General features: G+C 44.9%; 1 protein-coding gene and 1 long non-coding RNA gene across 5 annotated transcripts in view; one reads left to right on the top strand and one right to left on the bottom strand.

The window, feature by feature from the left end:
• The window catches only part of DCDC1 (doublecortin domain containing 1), a 396,547-nt gene that overhangs the window by 128,158 nt on the left and 246,401 nt on the right, over positions 1–21,988 (bottom strand). The gene's annotated exons all lie outside the window — the stretch shown is intronic.
• The window catches only part of LOC143830082 (uncharacterized), a 49,452-nt gene continuing 30,424 nt past the window's right edge, over positions 2,961–21,988 (top strand). Inside the window, exons 1-3 of the long non-coding RNA XR_013228341.1 lie at positions 2,961–3,061; positions 13,022–13,083; positions 21,879–21,972. This is a non-coding gene — a long non-coding RNA (uncharacterized LOC143830082). The remainder of the gene's footprint in view (positions 3,062–13,021; positions 13,084–21,878; positions 21,973–21,988) is intronic.

The following is a 21,988-nucleotide window of genomic DNA, read 5'->3' as shown; positions in this document are numbered from 1 at the left end:
TACCAAATTCCTAGACAAATCAAACATTCTTGTACAATAAAGTAGGTCTCAGTAGTTCCAACTAAAAGCTATCTGAGGGGCACCCCTTCCTCTTGGAGCCAACAAGCTTCTCCAGTCCAAACTAACAAATTCTCTAAAGATGGGTGCCTCCTTTCCCCTCAATTCTTTTTTTGCCATCACATGGATAGGAGATTTCCTGTTTAGCTGTGATTTTTGGTCTTCGTTCTTATCAAACTGGCTTCTCCGAGGGTTTGTCCCTTCTGGCTTCAATGTCCTCTTTTTTTCAACAGAAAGGACAAACCCTCGGAGAAGCCAGTTTGATAAGAACGAAGACCAAAAATCACAGCTAATTTGCCGGCGTATAAGTCGACTGGGCGTATAAGACGACCCCCCAACATTTTCACTCAAAATATAGAGTTTGTTATATACTCGACGTATAAGACTACGCCCTCTTCCTCACACCTTCCACACACCAAATAAAACGTAAAAGAGCATCAGAAGGGGGGGGAGAGAGAGAGAGAAAGAGAGAGAGCCATTAAAAAAGAAAAGAAAGCATGCTCGGATTAGTGATTACTGTACCTCCCTTCCCCCAGAAAAGGCGAGAGGAGGGGGGTAATACTCTCTCTCTCTCTCTCTCTCTCTCTCTCTCTCTCTCTCTCTCTCTCTCTCTCTCTCTCTCTCTCTCTCTCTCTCTCTCTCTCTCTCTCTCTCTCTCGCAAGTTGAGGCTGCTTTTGTGGACGGCGGCACCTCTGTGCATTGAACTGAAACAGCGTTGTCTGCTTATTTATGTACTCTTGCCACCGCAAGCCTCGCATTTATGTTCGAAGCGGCACCGTCTCCGCCTGCACCCCTTATTATTATAGTCCCAACAGGGGAGTCCGGAAGTTCTTCGCCCAGAACCTGACTGCTGATATTTTTCTCTGGGTCGCCGAGCACTAAAACCCACATACACCATCCAAGTGTCTGTATGTTTTAAATCCCACCTTGTATCCTCATTATGAGAAGCCAGCTCCCGGAAGACCCGATCGTAATCAATCGCGGCTTCCTCACCAGCCAACTCCCTGGCTTCCAAAACGTGCGTAAGATGACGACCCAAATGCCATGCACGTTCAGGATATGCGCACGCAATAAGAGTAAAATACTCCGCATATCCTCTGAGCCAGTTGCTAAATGACCGTTCACAAGGTGGGGCTTCCTTCCGCCTCTTAGTGTCCCTATGGCTACCTGTATCGCCCCCTTTGCTCTGACCCTTTATAAAAGAAAAAACGTTAACAAAATAACCCTCCAGAGCCCGTTCTCTCAGCTTAATGGATAAGTGAGCTCCAGGAGGAGCCTCAGAATTCTTAAATCGTGCCGGCGGGAACCTGTCCTTTTCCCGAATCCCCTCTTCCTCCATTAAATTTATTGCATCGGTCCTGCAAGTGTGCAGCCATTTTGGAATTCCGGGAACGTAAGCCCCCGCTAACCAATACCACCCCGCCCGCCGAGTCGTTGCTCCCTCATCCCAAGACGATAACTCACCCGACGATGGGCAAACTTGAATTGAACGCCTGCGCTTTTGACCACTCTTTTTCTGGCGCCTCCTGTGTCGGCTTCCGACACTCCGATCATCACGAGCTGACTCAGCCGAATCACAGCTTCTGCGCCCGCTGGAATCCTCGGCAGAACTTAACTTATCAGGTAGAGTGCGCCCCACTTTTGTTTTTGCAATATGCGAAATAGCCTGGACATAACGTTTTGAACCCTCTTGGCCACTGCCGCCATCTCCTGACTTGTGGCTGCTGCCTTGCTCAGAATCCGAACCCCTGCTGCTCTGTGAGACATCACTATCTCCACTTATTGACGGAGACTGAGCCCTAGCTCGAGCTGCTCTGGCCCCCCGCCTCCTGGAGGATTGATGAATACGACTGCTCCCTGACTGTCTTTCTTCGCGCTCTTTTTCCTCAGCAGACCGCCTCCCTTTTTGAGGCTTCTGTCTAATATGGGAAGACTCACTGCCCGAAGGTGACAAAGAGTCATCAGCAGCTTCCTCAGCCCCCACAAATCTAAGCTCCCGCTGTTTAGTTCTGCTTCTCCCTTGCCTATTGGCTGCCTGCCTCGATCTCCCCACCCGTGACAAGCTGGGTGAAGCCTGCCTGGTACCGCGGCTGCCAGGGCCCTTTGCAGGAGTTTTGCTACGGGAAGCGCGGCTCGGCGCCCTCCCCGTCTTGGTCCCACTCCTGCTCTGCCTGACAGTAGGGACGGCTGACGCCCATGCAGCCCGCGCCCTGGAGGCACTGGCCCTAGACGCACTGGCCCTATGGCCAGCTCTAACTGGGGAAGTGGTAGCAGCCCCTTTTTCCCCTGCTGACCCACGAGCCTTAACTGCTCCCTTGCGAGCCTTGGCTTTTTTAGCTGCCATTACTGCCTGAAAGTTTTTTTATTATTATTATTATTATTATTATTTATTTATTTTATTTCTATTTTGTATGCCTCTTAGTGGGTTTCCTTTATATTTCTTTTGTATATACTATATATATATAGGCCCGACCCGGGCGTTTAAAATCCACTCTCTGAGGCAAAACCACCCACTGATGAAACGAAATAAACTGCCACTCTAGTGCTGTTCAAAATAAAATAAAATAAAATAAACTCCAACTCCGGTGCTACTACGCCACTGGCGCCTACCCAACACCCGAGGTTTTTTTCTTTTGGTTTATATAAATAACTATTAGATTTATTCACTCCCCGGCGGCTCCTTTTACCCTGAGAAAAAAGGCCCGCCAAAAATTCTCCTCAGAAAAAACGGCTGTGCTAGCCAACTGCCGCAGCGCAGCCGCTCGAGCCGTTTTCTTTTTCTTTTTTTTTTTACTAGGCCTCGCCGACAAGCCTCTACTCCAATGTCCGGCGCGCAAGCAAAGAGGCCGGGGCCCAGCGCGTGGCGCTATTTAACAGCGCCGCTGAAGCCCCGCCTCCCGCATGCCGTGCGCGCCGCCGCCGGGCGCACCCGGCACACGCTGCAGCCAGCCGTTCGGGCCGCGTCTTCCCCGCCGCCCTCCACGCCGCCAAAAGGCAGCCGAGGTGAGTCTCCACTGCCCATTGTGGACGGCGGCACCTCTGTGCATTGAACTGAAACAGTGTTGTCTGCTTATTTATGTAAGTGCAAACAAATAGGGAGCGAGCAAGCGAGCGGAGGGCACAGCAAGGATTAGCGTTCCCTGCGCACCAAGTTTTGCTCTCTTCCTGAATGGGGGCGGCTTCAGAAACCATGAAAGGAAAGGGGAGCGGAGGCTGGCACCTCCCCCCCCCAGCATCCTCCTTCTTCACTCCTTCGCAACTCGCTCACCCGGCCCTTCGGGAGCTTTCTCTTTCTCTCTCTCTCCCCCTCCCGCTTCAGAGTCTTATGTGTGAGAGAGGTGGGGCATGCACGCAGGCACAAGTTTGCTGGGCCCAGCGAGTTCTGAGCCGGGAGGAGTTCACAAGACAGCAGCAGAGTTGGTGAGCCCATTGGGGGGGGGGAGCCGCCTCCGCCTCCGCCTCCTCCGCCTGCTGTCCCTTAATTCTGGTCACCAAGGCCACTATGGGCAGCTATGTCTATCCCAACTGAAGTGCGCCCGGCATATAAGACGACCCCCCCACTTGGAGGCATGTTTTTCAGGGGGGGAAAGTTGTCTTATACGCTGGCAAATACGGTGTTCCTGTTCTTTGTGAAGAATTATTTGTCTTAGGTGAGGTGACTCTCATCAGCCTATCCTTGCCTCAACCTCAACTTCAACCTTCCTGTCCATCTTCCCAGATGTTTCTGTGTTCTGGTTCACTACAGTGAAGCTCTGCCTGACTGTCTCCCGGTTCCTGACTTCTGACTATGCTCCCAGCTCCAGACCCTTGACATTAACTTTTGACTATGCTCCTGGCTCCAGACCCTTGGCTTCAGTTTCTGACTACTCTCCCAGCTCGATTCTCAGCTTTGGCTCCTGACTACAGTTCCAGCTCCTGACCCCTGGCACTGGCTTCCAACTCCATTCTGACTTCTGACTCTGGTTTGGCTTTTGACTCTTACTTTGGCTCTCAACCCCAGCTTGGATTCACTCCACTCCCTGCCCCACCCACTGTGTAAACTGTCTCCCTCGGCTCACAACTTCCCAGACTGGGCTCTGGGCTCTGGCCTGTCTTCTGCCTCAGCACAACCACCCAGCTGAGTAGCTACAGCCCGACAGATTTTCTCACCCCAATTGCTAGTTTTCCATCATGGACCTTAGAAACACTTCTTTTTTACATTGCTATTAATCCCTTTCAAAGAAAGTACCTTTGCTTCAGGCAAGGCTCAGAAATTTTTCTCTTGGCATTCTATTCAGCCTCACTACCTCTCCAGAGTCTTTACAAATGCATGGCAGTAGTCATGGTTCATTTAATAACTAGGGGTTTTACATTTTCCCTACTAGATGATTAGCCTATTGTGGTCCCCTCCCAGGAACTCCTTATTTGGATGTGATTTTCTCCAACTACATGAAATTTGGTTTAGTTGTTAATTTGAAGACAGAGCCTTCTCACCAGGTTCACTGGGGCATTCCTAAATTCTCTTCATGAGAGTTTCTTACCAAATATGGATGGTCAGTTTTGCCCAAATATCTTAAGGCAGTGGTCCGCAACCTTTTCCAGGCTGCGGACCAGTGGCAGTGTGGAGGGTGATCGCCCAGCAGCGCATGCCACGCATGTTGTTCTATGCCTTCCCTCTCTCTTCCCTCATGAGCAGAGTTATAGGGAAACTGTTACAGTGGGTTTGAATGATATATATTTATTTATAATTTGATTTTTAAACTACCCCTCCCACAGATGGGCTCAGGGAAGTTTACAACATTTAAACAAACACCATCATTAAAGCAGTTAAAAACATAGTTCAACATCTCCCCCCACACCTGCCACCTTCTATCTCATGCAAGACTAACCATAGAGGAAGGAGCCAAAAAGAAGATGGGAGGGAGGCCCGTATGGTTTCTGTCTGCCATGTCCTTAACCATAGGCCTGGCAGAAGAGTGCCATTTTGCAGGCCATGCAGAACTTTAATTGCTCTGTCAGTGCCCAAATTTCTATTGGCAACTCATTCCACCATGTTGGAGCCAGGGCCAAAAAGGCTCTGGTCAAGGCCATGCATTCATCTTTGGATCCAGGGACCATCAACAGGTTGGTATTTGCACAGTGCAACACTCTCCAGGGTACATCTTGGAATACCTATTTTCCTTTCTCCATAGGGGATTGACGATGTCTTTTGTAAAGGTTCTCCTAGCAGCTGTTTCAGTGTATCACATATGTTCGCCAATAAGCAGTCCCAGCATTTTATTTGTTAATTTTTAATTTATACATCAATTTATATCCCACCACTCCCACACAGTGTCTGGTGGCGGTTCATAATACTCCCCAACAGTAAAACCCCCATAAAAACTACAACCCCCCCCCCCCCCCATTATAAAACCCAACACTTGGTGGCAAAAACTCCCTCCTCCACGCAGCTCAACAGACCTTTTTGATAAAAATTGCCTCAGGGGGACAACCATGGGGGGGATGACCTGGCCATTTCAATGGCTTGCTCAGTGTGTTTCCTACTTATTCTGTTCCACAGTGGTCTCTCTTGCTTGTTCAGTTAATGAAGCTTTCCTTTGAGCCTTTGTTTTTTGCCCCCTAGCCTTGCTCTCCAGAAAAGCAGATTTCCTGGTAGCATCTCTGAGGGTAGACCCATACAAACACGATTCCTGAAGTAATTTCAAAGTTTCACCCAACACAGTTTTCTTTCTGCCCCCAAATTCTAAAGCTGGGAAAGCTCTTCATATTGTAAATGTCAGGAGGGCTTTATTTTACTATATTAAGAGAACAGGTTCATTCCATGTAGACAAGGCCTTGTTCATTTGGTACTGGGGCTCGAAGAAGGGAAAGGCTGCTTCTTCTCAGTCTCTCCCTAAGTAGTCATAGCCACCATCCATACCTGATACAAGATAGCTTGGAAACCCCACCAGTTGGAAGTTAAGGCAGATTCCACAAGGGTGCAAATTTCCTTGGCTGCTTTTCATAGGCCTATTATGCACGGCCGCTGAAACGGCGGCATGGAGAATGCAGAGGAGGAAGAAGTGAAGCAAACCGGTTATGCATGGGACGGAATGCAACGGCGGCAAAACCCAGAGTATCCGATTATGCACGCGGCTTCTCTGGAGCCGCTTCTGGTTGCACCCTGGTCCCGGGAAGCTCCACTTTCTTCCGCATCTCACTAATGCGGCTTTTTTGGCGGCATACGTTGACTCTGCGCTCGGTTGCTGCCTGCAGCGTGCATAATTGGTGATTTTAGCCACCGCCACTCCACCCCGAATGCGGACCTTCCACTCCGTGCATAATGGGTCATAGGAGGACATGGGTCAGTCTTGCACATTGCACCCAGCTGAATTTGGAACCATATTGTTTAAACATACATAAACAAAATATTGAAATTCATTGGTGGAAGCAGAACAGAGAGGAATGGCGACTGCATGTGTAACAGGCTACTGATCCAAATGGAGCATCAAGTTCCCAGCCTTAAACCTTCGTGGTTATGTACAAATGAGTGTCCTTTAGTAAACTGTGAATTTGATGTATTACTTTCACTGCTGTTGTCCTTTTTGTTCTGGTTCAATCAGTTTTAAGTGCCCAAAGCTGTCAAATGCAGTACCACACATGAGCTCTGAATTATCTTAAAAAGAAAAACGGCTCTTCTGCAACCAAACCCATTGCAGATGGCACGAAATAGTCTCACTGTAATTCACTTGGAGCTAATTTCAGTCATTGCTAATACATGCTGAGGTGAAAATTAGTGTCAAACAAGAAAATGACATGATTTCTTAAAAGCATGTTGATTCAGGTTTATAGATACCACCTGCATTCATGGTTCTAACATTCAGAATTCAGCTATACACACAGAGACAGGCAGAAAAGCTCTCTTTCATCTTGGATTATTGTTCACTGTTCTACTCTGATGCTAATGCTTCCAGAATTCTTACAATGCACAGCTACCCAATTTCTGTAAACAAATGCAGTTCAAATTGTACATGGATGTGGATATACTCATATCTGCAATGCACAACTTTTTGAATACAGTTTTTAGCCCTTGTTTATTTCATATACCATTGAAACTTTACTATTATAAAGATCCAGCAATGGGTATAGGGTGTATGTGAGAGGTGGGGAATAGGTAGAAAGAGAAGACAAGATTTTTGAATTGATGGCAGAGATGTTTGTAGACACACTATTATGCTTATCCTGTTGGGGAAAGGTTAAGTGACATCAGGGATTGAAATTTCTAAGGGAAAAGCAGTACATGCACAGACTTTAGTTCTTAAATTTCAGGTTATTCTCTAACTCTTTTGGTTTCCAAAAAGCTGGTATACTCTTTCTGTACCCAAGCCCCTTCTCTTGAAACAGTAATAACCGTCAGTCAGGGCTGAATTCAGACTGAATCCTCCTCAGCATCCAGTTCAGACCATGCATGAATTCCTGGTGGGAAACCATAGTGTGTACAGTGCAGAGAATGACACACACACACACACACAATATGACTTTTAACGTGTGCACCCTTTGAGTAACAAAGAAGAACTGAGTACATTGCAATTAATCATAGTAACACACAAGATAATGATGCTAATATGTTTGATAAAGGAATATAGACTTAACAAGCATTCTACAAAAGCACTCCACTACTTCCAAGAGCCAGCTTGATGTAGTGATTAGGAGTGTGGACTTCTAAGCTGGCAAGCGGGGTTTGATTCTGAGTTCCCTCACATGCAGCCAGCTGGGTGACCTTGGGCTCACCACAGCACTGATAAAGCTGTTCTGACCGAGCAGTAATATCAGGCCTCTCAGCCTCACCTACCTCACTGTTGTGGGGAGAGGAAAGGGAAGACAAATGTAAGCCACGTTGAGACTCCTTCGGGTAGAGAAAAGCAGCATATACGAACCAACTCTTCGTTTTCTCCCTCTTCTTCCTGTTAGGAGTGTGCAAGAAAAAAATTCATTTTTAAAAAATTCGGATAGATTGGACCCGAAAAATACTGGCATCTTCTGATATTCCTGAATCCCAGTACTAGTGTGGTATTCAGTAATATTCAGGAATCTTGAATTTGGGGGGGGGGGTATGTTATACCCTATGGGGACTATTAAAGTCAACAACAAATCTATCCTGGAATATTCAGGGGGGCATGGTGGTGTTGGTGGTACAGGGACCTATCCCTGTTGGAGCCTATCCCTAAAAAAAATGTTCAAAATGATTGGATCAATGATCCAATTCTATGAACACCCAAAGAATGTGCCCCCATCCTTCACTGAAAAAACAAACAAACAGAATAATGCCGCAGAGAATTTCTGCAGTAGAAAATGAAGTATATGTGTGTGTGTGTGTGGGGGGGGAGTTTTGGCAAAGCCATTAGCAGAACCAGTGCCATTGTGTTAGTGCCAAAACCCAAATCTGAGAATTCTGAAGAACAAAATGGTTGGCAGGATTTTTGCAAGGTCAGCAGAACCAACAGCAGTGCCATAAGCAGAACCCAGTGTCGGTAAATGCCAGCTTGACAGGACTGATGTTAAGAACAGAGTCACAATCTGAGTGAGGGGGAGGAGAGTTGTAAGGACAGCAGAACCAGTGCAGTAGTGCCCAACAGAATCACCCAGTGCCAACCTACTAATGCCCAGCAGCAAAACACAATAACATTGTGGCAAATACCAGCTCAACAGGACTGATATCAAGCACAGAATTAAACCAAATCACTGGAGACCAGTCATTGCCTGACAATTTTACTGAGGCCCGGGGGGGGTAGTCTTTTGCCGAGGGACGTCGCCACTGCCTGAGCCCCTGCTCCACTTGCTTTCCCGTCGCTGCCCCTGACTTCCTGCCACCCGCTGGGGGGCGCAACCAGCAGCAACTGCACAGTGTCATGTCAAGGGGGAGCCTCAGCCATGGCAGCCGCTGGACAGCACCAAAGGTGAGCCGGCAGCAGAGTGGCAGGGCAGCCCCCGAGGCCGCAGCTGTGGAGGAGGACAAGGAGGAGCTGCGGTCCAGTACCGACTGATCCACGGACCAGGACCGGCCCCCGGACTGAGGGTTGGGGACCACTGATGTAAACCACCCCAAGGAGGTAAATACTGTGATGGTAGTATAGAAATTTAATTATAAATAAATAATACTACAGCTTCCCCTAAGAGCTGGACTGCGGAGATGCCTCTTCCCCCTCCCTGTTGAGTCCTGTTGAGGACATCAGTCCTGTTGAGCTGAGAGCCAGTTTGGTGTAGTGGTTAGGAGTGCGGACTTCTAATCTGGCATGCCAGGTTCGATTCTGCGCTCCCCCACATGCAACCAGCTGGGTGACCTTGGGCTCGCCACGGCACTGTTCTGACCGAGCAGTGATATCAGCGCTCTCTCAGCCTCACCCACCCCACAGGGTGTCTGTTGTGGGGAGAGGAATGGGAAGGCGACTGTAAGCCGCTTTGAGCCTCCTTCGGGTAGGGAAAAGCGGCATATAAGAACCAACTCTTCTTCTTCTTCTTCTTCTTCCCTCTTGTTGCCTTAGAAACTAGAGCAAAAGTCAGGTAAGAACCCTGGAGGACAAGTGAAAGTTAACTTCATAGCCCTTTAAACCTCTCCACCACCAGCTATTAGGTATTGTAGAATATACGTCCCCAAAAGCCGAAACATTCTGGTTAATTTGGGAACTGATATACCAGTAAACTGGCCAGATTCTCTGATCTGTGTTTGGCTTAAAAAATACCTACCTGAAAAATACTGGTTCAGCTTGGATACAGCTAAATGCATACCTGTCATTGTTGTTGGTGAGGTCTTTAATTTTGCCAAGGTTGTTTAGGGGCAGCCCCAGATACCAAACAACCTGTGGTAACCTCCATGATATAAGAAATGCTGCAATCAGCAATGAGAATCATGGGGATGAGGCTGGACTCCTACATTCTAAGTTTAGGGCCAAAAAAACAGCAATGGGGAGGCAACCAGTTCCCTTTGTTTGGCAGCTAACTGCACACAGTGTCTGCTGCTGGCAAAGGCAATGGGCTGGCTGTTGGGAAAGTGCTATATTTCCTCAGACAATAGAGAAAGGGTAGTTGGGAGTGAGTAAGTAGCATGTTATCTCTCCACCACAGTGGCAGAAAATGGAGCAGTTGATTCCCCCAATTGTTCTTCTGGAACACAGACAGTTTAGCAGTCATGTGCATTCAAGGCTTCAAAATTTTCAATTGCTCCCAGAAACACTGGAAACCAAAATTCATTTTTCAGAATAAGAGTTACATGTCCACTGTGACATGTACCTGCTAACATTTCCACAGCATTTTGAACCACATGAATATACAGGAGATCTTCAAATGCAGAACCTCATTATACTGCATTACAGAAATGTTGGCTGTGGCGAGCCTATGTGCTGTAATGGTTAAGAATGCTGGACTAGAGAATCGGGTTTGATTCCCCACTCCTCCTCATGAAGCTTGCTGGGTGACCTGGGCCCACTCACTGTGATGTTAGAACTCACTCAGCCCTATCTATCGCACAAGGGCCAATTTCACACGAGCAGAAAAGGCCAGGGAGGTGTCAGTATGGATCCGGGGCTAATCCCTGTGTCCACATGACTTTGCTGCCAGGCCACCACACTCCAAGGCCTGGCCCCAGAAGCCCCACGACAAAGGAACGTGAATTCTTTCACATTCCCTTTTGATACTGCAGGAGCAAATGGGGCCTGTCCTGCAGCAGGCCCTGTGGCAGGCCCGCTGCCCTACGGAGGCCTGCAGGGGGGGGAACTGCCCTGGACAGCTTTGTAGTGTTTCATGTTGCCACAGGATAGACCAGAGCTCTTTTTCTTTTTCTTTTGCAGGAACGTGGGATTGGGTTGAACACAATCCCACCTTCTTGCAAATTTTTAAAAAACTACCCCTCGAATGGTGGAAGCGTCCTGCCACCACTGTGTTTCCTGGGAGGACACATCTCAGCACTGGACAAGATCGGGTGCTGAAATGTATCCTCCGTGGGGACACAGCAAACTGTGGAGCACGCAGCTCCACAGCAATTCACCCGAAGCAGCCCAGAGTGGTGCCGATGGTACGGAATCGGCCAAGGTGACTTTTGTGAGGAGAGGAAGGAAAAGTGATTGTAAATTGCATTGAGTCTCTTTAGGGCAGAGAAAAGTGGGGCACCAAAAAATCCTCCTCCTTCACCTCCTCCTCCTCCTCCTCTTCTTCTTCTTCTAGGCTTGATGTGACTACATATAACTAGAACAGCTAGAATGTCAACCAAAATTGGCAAAGGATGCTTTGAACTACAGAAGTCATACAGATGTTCTGATTTAAAAGCACCTCCAGACTTCAGAGTTTTTAATGTGCAAGCCCACTCAGAATAGATTAAAAAGCACCATTTGAGTCTACATATATTACAATATCTCTATCTTAAACTGATCTTCAATTTATTAGCTGCTATCTTATTAATGCTTAGTAAGGCAGCAGACATGCAGTCTGAAAGCTCTGCCCATGAGGCTGGGAGTTTGATCCCAGCAGCCAGCTCATGGTTGACTCAGCCTTCCATCCTTCCGAGGTTGGTAAAATGAGTACCCAGCTTGCTGGGGGGTAAACGGTAATGACTGGGGAAGGCATTGGCAAACCACCCCGTATTGAGTCTGCCATGAAAACGCTCTGGTATTACCTACCAAGCCCTTAATGCAGTGGTTCTCAACCTTCCTAATGCTGTGACCCTTTAATACTGTTCCTCATGTTGTGGTGACACCCAGCCATAAAATTCTGCAAGTTTTCTTCCACAGAAATTAAACCAAAACTGACCAACGGCATGAAGATCTATTGTTCATGATTGCATATAATTTTTTTCTTGGGTTTCTCAGTTCAATTCTGCCTCTTTTCCACCATGCCAATCTTGCTCTTTTCCACTGCTCCAGACAGACGAATACTCTATCTTGATCTATCCCTCAAGGCTGTTGTATGGATATTGCCCCTACGGCCAAGCTGCATGCCCTGCCATGACCCCTGTGAAAGGGTCATTCAATCCCCTAAGGCAGCAGTTCTCAACTGCCTTATGGCCGCGACCCTAACTGTGGTGGCGGGAGCAGCATGCACATGCACAAAGGGTGGTATGCACAAGTACCGGCTGCTGCTGCCCCACCGACAATCCCGCTGCCACCTGCTGCCGCCACCTGCTGCCACCCCCATGGTGGCCACCAACCAGGTGACTCCATGGAAGGGGCCAGGTGACCCTACTTGGGCTAAGTTGTGGGTGACCATGATAACATTTGCTGTAGCTTAATTATTAAGATGTAATATCTCAGAACACGGTTTGTTTAAACAGAGGTTATTCTGGGGAAAAAATGGTGGGGATTTCTGTACCTTTAAAAATAGAGAGATACTTATCTTTCGTTGTCATTATATTCCGCCCCCTCCACATGACATCGTCAACAAGCAGCGTCTGAGCAGTAAACAGATGGGTACATTCTCAATTTTAAAGCACTAGTTGGTGAATCCCAAAAAGTAGATTCACCAACACATGTAATGCTACCTACCAGAGAGCAACCAGCAGGCCACCAGCAAAAAAAGTGTATGGGGGTGAAGAAGTACTATCTCTACCTCCAATATCCTACCCTTGCACCCGCCTCCCTCTCCCTTCTCCCAGGGATGGGAGTTTGTTTGTTTTTAAAGTGAACTTCCTGGAGCAACAAACAGGCACTCAATCATGCAGGCAAAGGCAAAAAAATTTCCCCCAAAAGTTGTAGTAGAAAGCATGCCTTTCTAAGCTTCCTCCCCCCAATCAGGAATAAGATTTATTTTTAAAAGAAGCAAGACTTTTGATTCCATAAGTGGTAGTAATAAAGAAGCACTATGCATCTATGATTAGATGCATAGGCATTTCAACAGAGAACTACTGATTAAAAAAATAGTGGGCATTTAAAGCTTGATAAAGGGGATTGGCTGCCTGGCTTGATTGACAGGTGGAAAAGAGTCACATATTAATCATGTTCCTCTCTTCCACCATTTCAGCAGCACTTGTGGAGGGGGAGAAGCACGAAATGGTGGCTAAGAAGAGTGAGACAGCAAAAAAGGTGAGGAGGGGCCGGGAGGTGTGATTATATGTAGCGTTACACCATTCAACTGGCGTAACGCTATTTTTAATGATGTACAGAAATGCCCTTAGTTCTACTATATTGTCTACTGGATGTTTTAAACAGTTTGAATTCTTTTTCACATTTTGTAATCTACCTTAATCTCAGAGAAAGGTGGGTGATAAATGGCATAAATTTTAAAAAATATTAGAACATTGTTCTTTTAACATGTTTTATTATAGCTAGCATAATATTATTGGCTCAACTTTGGAAGCAGCAAAAAATTCCAGCAATTAAACAACTATTATATGGTTTTGCATATAATAGTTAAGAATAGAATCACAATTTATATGTAAAGTATGGACTTTATAGAAATTTATTCAAATATGGCTATCACATATTGCAGTGTTGCAATCTGTCTTGCAAGGTGCAACAACAGTCATAAGAAAGTATTTAAAGGAACTTTTTATTGCATATTTACCCCTGGTATTCATAATGATGTTTACGGACAATTTGAAAACGAAAATGGGTAAAGATGGCAGCATATATCTTTTTTTAACTATTTGAGGTTCAGGATAGCTGTACTTTATACATGCTGTTCGAATATGTATATTTGTTATAATAAAACAAACGTACAACCAAATACAAATAAGTTATTCAAAAATTGCTAGAAAAAGAGTTAGAAGCTCTATCCTCTAGCTAAGAGTAGGACTATTGGAGCACAGTACAGAAATCTCTTTATCTGGACTTTTGCTGCAGAAGGCTACCATGGCTGATAGTGTTAAAAAAAAAAACACTAACAGAATTAGCAGGGCAGGAGAGCAAACAAAGTGGTTTCTAAATCAAACTCTAGCCCAAAGCTGAACTGAAATTGATCCAGATTACCAGCATCATCTGTGGTGCTAGCAGCTGAAGTGTCCCTCCCCCCAACCCGGCATACAGAGCTTTCAAGATCCAACCAGTCATTTGTATCTGGCAAGATGTAATCAGCCAAAAGAGAGAGATGGTTAAGCAAACTTGGTAGACTGGACCTTTTCAGACACTTTGTCCTCTTTAATTGGACTTGAATGAAGTCCATCCTAGTAAAAGCAACAATCTAGGGCTATGATAGTATATCTGGCTATGCAGCAACTTGTAATCCAGAATAATAGAAATATGGTTGTTAACATATAACTGTATGCCATTGTTAATCATTTATAAAGAGAAATTGTGTTACCAAAAAACATAACCAAATAATGCATTGAAGAAAAGAACTATTACTTATTAGGAGATAATTAAGAAAAACAGCAGGTTTTGAAATGTGCTAAATCTCCTGTTCATTTACTCATTTGGAGATTTGAAGTACAAGCTTATTGGTGGGAATATAATTTATTTATCTTGCACCAACATTTAGCAATAGCAATTTTTTAAACTTCTTGGGTAATAATGCTAAACAGTACATGTGAATATGCCTGTGTATGTTCATAAATGTGATGTAGTTAGGATTGCATTAGTAGTGAAAAATAATAAAAATGCTACTCAAGTGTGCATAAAAAAAGAAACTATTTCTGACCCACAGGTGATTTATATTTATTGCTCTTAAAAACTATCCCCCCCCCAAGTGGCTACAGTTTAGTCCAGAACATAAAGGGCATGTTTTCTTTTAACTTAGCTATTCCTGTTGAATTTTGACATTTGAACAAATCTTGTCATGCCCAATGACCACTCTCCAGGAAGGAAGTTCACATTCACAAAGTGGATTCATTAGACTACTATATTAAAGTGCAGAAAATGCTACAGAAGGATAATTTTTCTTTACACCACATCAAAAATATTATTCACAGACTTTTCCACTTGAGGGAAATCAGACAAAATGAAATACTCTTCCTGAATGCAATTAAATACATTTTCATAAAGCACATAGTAAAACTAGTAAAATGAAAATCATCTTTATTCTGCCATTGTACTGCCATTTGCAATAAAATGATACAGATTGTGTTATTGTCATTTTTTCTTGAGGAGAGGGGGAAAGCATTTTTACAAATACAAGGACCAATAAGTCATGTATGTGACTCATTTCTCTGACAATTTCTAACTGCTTGTCTTTCATAGGATTTCTTATGGCTATTTACATTTTCACTCAGTGAAAATCAATTACCTTCCTGCAATAAGCCTCATTTACTACCTTTGAGTATAATAGAAACACCATTAGGATGATGACATTACCCAAAAGAAGGGCACCACACAGTTGGTAGACATAAATTAGGACCCTTTCACATATGCATTAGAAATACTGCTGTGACCGAAATATGCATAAAATCTGTATCTGTTAGAGCTATTAGTGTGTGGTGATGATTTTGAAGGAGGAGGGGGAGATTGTGATCTAGTACTGACAAAATTATGTATTCCCCCCCCCCCATATGTGCCACTGATGCAATAAGCACAGGCCCCCAGCTGAACTGCATTTGGAAATGCCACTGAGCATGGTATACGCGCTTCACTTGCCTTTGCCGAAGCAAGACACTGTCAGGATGGAATAGAGTGCATGTGTGCTGCCAAACCCACTCCTCCTTCATCCCCCTGACCTCCTCTGTTTGCGGATGTATGCCTCGGTGAAGTTACCACTCATGTGGAAAACAGCTCCTACAGATCAATTCATAGAATTTAGGGACATTTAACTTCCATCAAACCGACATCATCTTATTGATATTTTAAGACTAACTTATTACCAGACATTAATGGAACTAACATGAAAGATGGGGTGTTTATAAGCAGAAGGGGGAAAATACTAATATAGAAATTCCTCCCTCTGAGTCTGCCAAGCTGAGGAGACTGCTGTAAGTGAAGTTATTTTTATCTGAGTTCTTATAAGCTTAAGCAAAACAAAATTATACCTCAGTGTGAAAAAGCTGGTTTGGCTTTAAAAAAACGTATGCATAAACTGTGTAAAGTGCAATACCCTCCTCCCACCCACAAATGTATCTGAGATCACAGCAAGCTCCTTGTGAATTACAGAAGTATTAGACGTCATCTTCCTAATAAAAATGATTTGGAATGTTATCCACCTGAAATACTTAATAAAGAAGCAATGTGTAATTGAATTCATAATCTGGGTTATAAATTTGGGTAAGGAATTTCTTAGTTCATATTAGAATTAATATAAAGCACTGTATCAAAAGGAAGCAGGTAATGGAAAACTGAATACATGAAAATTCATGAAGATGAAGAAAAAATTAAAAATCATCAAAAATCTGATACAGTATCCCAAAGACCTAACAAAGAGCTGAAATTCCTCAGCCATCACAGGTATTAACCAACTATTAAAATTAGAGAAATCATGCAATTACTGCCACTGTGAACATTCTCTGTAATCTTAACTACATCAAAATTTCACATACTTATGTGTCACCTTGTACTTCCTGCATTTCATAACTTTTTCTCCCTGCCATTTGCACCATTTTCCCCACTTTACCTCATATATGTATATGTGTATGCCCAGGGAAGACGCATGCATCTGATGAAGTAGATTCAAGGCTATAAATGTTGTTTCTCTTTATGGTGCCATGGCTCTTGCTTATGTATAGAGAATGCAAACCAGGGCTTTTAAAAGGGAAAATGGCACAGTGGTATTTAAGCGTAATTCACATAGCACATATAGCACACCTGTGCATTTTCCTTACTTTATGGCTTAGACTCACATTTCATTACATTCACAGTGCTGGCCTATGCAGAGTTATACCCTACTAAATCCACTGAATTGAATGGGCTTAGAAAGGTGTCTTACTCCCTACTTAGTATGGTACTGCTTGGAAGCCTACACAGTGGGAGAAAAGTCATCAGAACTGGAAATCTAACAGTTCTAATGCATAATAATGTTACATTCACGCTTCATTCGACAGCTGACACAAACCCTAACCGAAATTTATTTTGAGTAGAGATAGTTAGCATATCACCTAGAACTGACAAAAGGTGCTATGAGCCATGGAGGAGACCTGTGTCTTCAACATGAAGGGGACAACTGACTCAGTCCTTGAAATATGCCTTTTTACACAGAAATTGGGTGTCATGCACAGATTGCCGCAGAGAAAGAGAACACCCACCCTTCCTCACACTCTCCACTTCCTGACCATTGTACTTCTAAACATTGGCCAGCAGACTTCTTTCTCAATCTCATCCTCAAGCAAAAATCCTTTGTTTACCCCCAAAATCTATTTCCACAACATTAAGCCATCTTGTTTACTCTCTTCAGCTAGACATTAGATTCCAAAACTTCCTATTTTCCCCAAATATCCCCTTTTGTTAATCCCATCATCTCAATCATTGCCATCCTACGGGAATCAAACCTTTTTGTTTGCTCCCCCAAAAGCCCATCCAGCCTATGTGCTTTTCCACCACAAGTACATGGCTGAAAAAGGGAATAGACCCTTCTCCTGGGTCCCCAAAACATCTCTCTGGTTGACTAGCTTCCCTGGTATGGATCCCACCAGATGTCCAACTCAAGTGTAGGTTCATTCACGTTGCTCTGCTTCTTTGCAGCACACCTTCACATCCAGTTTGTTAATTGTGGTTTGTGAATGGATACATTTCCAGACAGCCTGTCTCTAAATGTTTACCAAACTTCAAAGTAACAAGGGGAAGAACTTGGAGGACAGGTACAGGAGCACCTGGAGGAGGTCCCTGGTAACCTTGATGCTTCCATCTTGCACAGGATCTGTTCTATACACTCCTGAAACTGGGCCTGCCATTTCCTCAGAAAGCACTTTCCTGGGAGAACTTTCAGGGGGAGGAGGCATCAATTGGGTCACATAAACACAATCCTCAACAAATCTGGAGGGCAGGTGGAGGAATGTCGGCCAGAGATCCCCTGAAAACTTTGTGTCTCTAACATGCTGTTGAGGTACTGCACCATGAACCTCATGAACTGAATTGGTTCATTTGGTCCCTAAAAGTTCATGACAGTTTGTGTTTTGCAAACTGAGTATGCTACAAACTGAACTACATCTTTCCAGTTCATGCCCATCCCCAGTCCCTAGCATCACCTCTTGGAATTAGCCCATCAAATAAAATCAGAAACACATAATGGAAAGGAAGCACAAATAATGAACTATCCGTGTAGAGGAAAAACAAGGGAATTTCTGCACATTAGCTAAAATAGCATCACGCCCGTGGAATGGCAAAGCACAAAATAATATTGCATCTCCCAGGGCCTCCTCACCATTTTTCTTGTTGTGCCTTTGTCTACCATATTTTCACACATCTTACCCTCCTAATCTGCTACTGGAAAAAGCAGAAGAGAACAACATGCCTTATACATGTAGCGTTTCCACCTGTCAATCAATCCAGGCAGCGAATCCCCTTCCTCCATATTTTGAAGCAGTTTAAAGGTCCCACGATGTCTGGTTTTAAAAAGTCTCGTGAAACCCACACAATTATGCCTTCTATATCAGACAGCCACACCTATCCCCACCAGTCTCTCAATTACCTTCTGTGAAAAGGTTTAATAATAATTTTAGAATTTGCATTTCACCAAGAAAAGAACATTAAGAAACTTCTGATCACTTTCTAATCAGAAACTGTACTGAATGATTACTGAAGAGACTGACAATATTTCCTGTAGGGGCAAGGTTAATGTGTGGCTTTAAAGCAGTGTAAGATGGCGTTTTCCATTTCATTCCTTCAGAGGCAAGATTTTCTCTCCAGTTATCTGTTTTCTTCTTTCCAGAACTCTGGCTGTCCTACCTTCTCAAAGTATGATGCTTTGGTTGTTGGCTCAGCCCAGAAACCCAAGGGAAGGATCAAGAGCCCCCTTAAATTGCAATTAAAGCATTCTGAAATCCCAAGTTATTTATGTATTTATTTACTTATTTATTTATTTATTATTGATTCTATTAAGACAGCTCCCTGAAAGCTGTCTCATGGTGGGTAAAAAACACACACACATAGATTAAAACATAAAACATCAATTACCCCATTGAAACTCCCTCAAAAACCCATGGCAGTAGAAAAATTCTGTAATTGTTAGTTGTTTTTTGATGTCCAAGGAGTCCCTGTGTGCTGGCTCATCACACACAGTGATGGGGGGGGGGGGCATCAGACCTTCCTGGTCTGGCCTCAACCATAGACCTTGTGGAAGAGCTCCATCTCACAGGCCGTGTGGAATGCCAGAAGCTCCCACAGGGCCCTCAGCTCTTCTGGGAGCTCATTCTGCCAGGTAGGGGCCAGAACTGAAAAGGACCAGAATCATAGAGTTGGAAGGGACCTCATGGTCCAACACCCTGCACTATGCAGGACACTCACATCCCTATTGCTCATCTACTGTAATCCGCCACCCCTTTGCCTTCACAGAATCAGCCTCTCCGTCAAATGGCTATCTAGCCTCTGTTTACAATTTTCCAAAGATGGAGAACCCACCACCTCCCGAGGAAGCCTGTTCCACTGAGAAACGGCTCTAACTGACAGGAACATTTTCTGGATGTTTAGATGGAATTTCTTTTGAATTAATTTCATCCCATTTGTTCTGGTCTGTCCCTCTGGGGCAAGATAGAACAATTCTGCTCCGTCCTCCATATAGCACCCTTTTAAATACTTGAAGGTGGTTATCAGATCCCCTCTCAGTCATCTCCTCTCTAGGCTAAACAGACCAAGCTCCCCCAACCTTTGTTCATATGTCTTGGTCTCCAAACCCCTCACCATCTTTGTTGCCCTCCTCTGGACATGTTCCAGTTTGTCAACATCCCTCTTCAATTGGGGTGCCCAAAACTGAACACAGTACTCCAAGTGAGGACGAACCAGAGGACGAACCATCATCTGTTATAATTACACTTTCTTGTCCTCACAGCAGTCCTATGGTGTCCCTATTCTTTTTCTTGCTTGAAATATAACTAAAGAAGCCTTTTTTGTTATGTTTAGCATTTCTTGCTAGCCTAAGGTCATATTGAGCTTTAGCTTTTCTAACACTCCCCCTACAATTATTGGTTATCCTTGATAATAAGGCCTTCCTTCCATTTCCTAAATTACTCTTTTTTATTCCTCAAATCTTTTGACAACTGCTTATGGAGCCAACTTGGCTTCCTTAGGCTCCTTCCATATTTTTTTCTCAAGGGTCCCATATGGGGCAGTTCTCTCCCTCACATTATTTAGCATCTTTATGCGCCCCCTGGTTCAGCTGGTCAGGAGTTATGGGCTGGGTTGTCACCAATATGCAGATGCATTGGCTGCCAATTCTGGCCTGGATCATGTTCAAGGTTTTGGTATTAACCTTTAAGGCCATCCACGGCTTGGACCCTACCTATATGAGGGACTTGTCTCCTTATACCCCCTCACAGGGCTCTTCACTATGTGGACACCAAATTGTTGGAGGTCCCTGGCCCTTAAGAGGTTCACCTGGCCTCAACCAAGTTCAGGGCTTTTTTGGTCCTGGCTGTGACCTGATAGAATGAGCTCCTGGAATAGCTGAGGGCCCTGTCAGAGCTTTCACAGTTCAGCAGAGCCTGCAAAACAGAGCACTCCTGCTAGGTCTTTGGGTGAGGCCAGGGTCTATGAGCAGCACACTGCTGCACCCCATGCAGCCTGATTGAGATGGCTGGGGGAGGGGAGTGAGAGAATTGTATATATCAATCTTGCTGCTGCTATTAGGGGGGGGTATAGTTTTTAAGGAGTTATGGGGTTTTATTGCCTTATCATGTAACCCGCCATAAGTCTTTTGAGAAGTGGCAGGATAAACAAACAAACAAAATAAAAATATTTCGAAGAATGAAAATCCTTATCAGTATTCAGATCTTGATCAATATTCAGGATTATTGAGATACCAGCATCTATCCAGGTACATTTAGTAGTATCTAAGAATCATAGACTGGCTACCTCCCATTTTACAGGATTCCTGGGCAATGGGAGGTAGCTCTCCCAGGCTTTAGAGCAGACTTCTTAAACCTTTCAACCATGGAGGAATCTCTGAAATACATTTTCAGGCTTTTAGGACCCTCAGAAGTGATGTCAGCTTGCCACACTTTCCTGCCATGTCCTCCCAGATATGATATAACCCTTCACCCTTTTTTTGCTCCCTCCCCCCACCTTAACTGCTACAGTGGCTCTGCCTCCTCTAGGCCAGAAATAAGGGCAGATGAGAAGACAGCCCAGCCCCCCTCCCCCTATAGCACTCCACAACCAACTCCCCTCTCTTTGCTTTTTATAAAGGTAAAGGTAAAGGTATCCCCTGTGCAAGCACCGAGTCATGTCTGACCCTTGGGGTGACGCCCTCTAGCGTTTTCATGGCAGACTCAATACGGGGTGGTTTGCCAGTGCCTTCCCCAGTCATGACCGTTTACCCCCCAGCAAGCTGGGTACTCATTTTACCGACCTCGGAAGGATGGAAGGCTGAGTCAACCTTGAGCCGGCTGCTGGGATTGAACTCCCAGCCTCATGGGCAAAGCTTTCAGATGGCTCCCTTACCACTCTGCGCCACAAGAGGCTCTTTTGCTTTTTATACTTGCACCTATATTCTTGTGTGGGCCTCTGGGCAAAGGCAGCCAGTTCCCTAGCTTATGGCCAAGTCCATTAAGACAGGAGGGCGAAGGCTGTGGACCCCCTCCGGAGTTCCCACAGACTCCTGGTTGGGAATCCCTGTTTTATAGTGATCACTTGTTATGTCCAATCATGACTATTCTCTCATAACTCATAGCTCTCTGAGTGTGGGCAAAGAGGATAAAAAGCAGTCCTGGCTTTAGCTTGGCTCCATTTCAAGGTGAGATTTTTTAGGGGCTGTGCTGATGCTGTTCTGGGTTCTCTGTGCCTCGGATTAATTCTATTGCTTGTTGCAGGTGACCTGAGACGACCTTCTTTTTTGTCTCTCCAAGTCAGCAGGCACAAACAGCAGAATTAATCCAAGGCAGAGACAGACCAGAGCAACACAAGGTTATTTCAAGTCTCT

This window comes from Paroedura picta, chromosome 2, assembly GCF_049243985.1.
Source record: "Paroedura picta isolate Pp20150507F chromosome 2, Ppicta_v3.0, whole genome shotgun sequence".
NCBI classification, from domain to species: domain Eukaryota; kingdom Metazoa; phylum Chordata; class Lepidosauria; order Squamata; family Gekkonidae; genus Paroedura; species Paroedura picta.
The sequence above is the reverse complement of the archived record's forward strand: the minus strand, read 5'-3'. Positions and strand labels throughout refer to the sequence as shown.